Source organism: Prionailurus bengalensis, chromosome A1, assembly GCF_016509475.1.
Source record: "Prionailurus bengalensis isolate Pbe53 chromosome A1, Fcat_Pben_1.1_paternal_pri, whole genome shotgun sequence".
Lineage (NCBI taxonomy): Eukaryota > Metazoa > Chordata > Mammalia > Carnivora > Felidae > Prionailurus > Prionailurus bengalensis.
In genome coordinates this window covers 76,118,703-76,120,556 of record NC_057343.1, presented here as the reverse complement: position 1 = coordinate 76,120,556, position 1,854 = coordinate 76,118,703, and the positions used below count along the sequence as shown (strand labels likewise).

At 41.6% G+C, this 1,854-nt stretch overlaps 1 pseudogene; it reads left to right on the top strand.

Moving 5' to 3' along the window:
• The first annotated feature begins 1,047 nt into the window (after positions 1-1,047).
• LOC122478853 lies at positions 1,048-1,418 on the top strand (annotated as a pseudogene).
• The last annotated feature ends 436 nt before the right edge of the window (positions 1,419-1,854 follow it).

Genomic DNA, 1,854 nt, shown 5'->3' with positions numbered 1-1,854 from the left:
ATTATAACATAAAGATCAGTTGGTCTGTCCATTCTTTTGGTTATTCGTTTAATCAACTAGAACTGAGTCTTCAACTTCCTGCATCGAGTATCGGGCTGGATGCTGACGCGAAAGGAGAAGTGGAACACATGGTGCTCGTCGTCATGGATCTTGGAGTCTTCTAGAAATCAAACAAACATAACAAGAAAGTTACGGTCAGTTATTATAATGATAATCACAATGCCAAGTTCCGGAAAATACTGTGAAGAGGAGGCGGGGCCAGCTTGGTCAGTGCACAGCCTGCGTGGTTGTTCAGGGTCCATTGTTTAGAAGGCCCAGCTCTGCTGGCATCTTCGAAGTTGTAAATGATTTTCCAACAAGGGGCTCCGTATTCCCCCTTGGCACTGGACCCTGAAAACTATGTAGCTGGTTCTGAGAAGATGCTACAATAGAGAAAAACAAGGGAATACTTAGGTTAGATATGGTAATGAGGGAGCACTACCTCAGAGAAGGCCATTCCAATTACGTTTCTCCTAAGTCCTAAGGGTAGGCAAAAAATAACCAGACCAGTCCTTTCCCTGTTCCTGTACTGCTTGTGGCTCTGGTTAAATGGGTGATGGTCACAAGAATGAACACATTAACTGGTAGAAGGAGGCAGATGGGTACCTGATATATTTCCACCCTTTTTTGAAAACTGTGAAGAAATCCTTTTCAAACATGGACAAAGGGTATAAAATTCACAAAACAGTAAATAAAATAGGCCAACAAAATATTAAAAGATGGCTCTCTCAATAATCAGAAATATAAAAAGTAATCCAACATCAGATAATGGACCTGTCAAGTTGGGAATAAAAAAAAAATGTGAAATCCAGATTTGGTGTGTTAGTCAAAGTTCTTGTTGCAGGAAATACAGGTTTATCTGGATTATACTGGGATGGTTTTTAAGAAAGTAGTTAGATAACTCACAGAGTTGGGGAGGGGTATTAGAGGGCAAGGCCTGAAGTCGAGCTTGATAGAGTAGTGCCCCAAACCATGCTTAGGAAAGCTTTCCAATCAGGGCCTGGCAGAATGGCTCTCGCAAAGAAAGGTGGGAAGAAGAAGGGCCATCCTGCCATCCACGAGATAGTGACCAAAGGAGACACCATCAGCATTCTCAAAGACATCCAAGGAGTGGCTTTCAAGAAACGTTCCCCTCAGACACATAAATCTGGAAATCTGCCTTTGAGAATATGGGAGCTCCAGATGTGCACAATGACGCCAGGCCCAACAAAGCTGTCTGGGCCAATGGGACGAGGAACGTTCCAGACCATATCCAGGTGTGATTGTCCAGAAAATGTAACGAGGAGGCAGATTCACCAAATGAGCTGTATGCATTGGTCACCTATGTACCTGTCACCAGTTTCAAAAACCTACAGACAGTTACTGTGGGTGAGACGTAGCTGCTCTGATTGTCAAATAAAGGTATAAAACTAAAAAAAAAAAATTGTCTTGAAAAGGAAACCACCACAGCTGCTAGTGTCCCATGTAACGAAAGTAAAAACCATCGTCATTTCCTTTCCACTTATGACACTTCTGGATCAGGAAACTTGAAACCGCTTTACCCAGCATCCTGGTAACTCATTCCATTATGGCTTGCAGTACAACAGATTTTGTAAAGGGCTTTTTTCCTCAAGCCACCTGTCACACATATAGTATGACCCATGTTACAGCAAAAAAAAAAAAAAAAAAAAGAACTGGACTCGTTGAGAACTCAAAGTCTGTATGTATCAGAAGACAGAATGAAGCCAGAGGTGAGAAAATATATTTGCAGCTTGTTTGACAAAGAACTTCTATGTAAAATATCTAAAGAATTCCAAAAATCCACAGTGGAAAGGA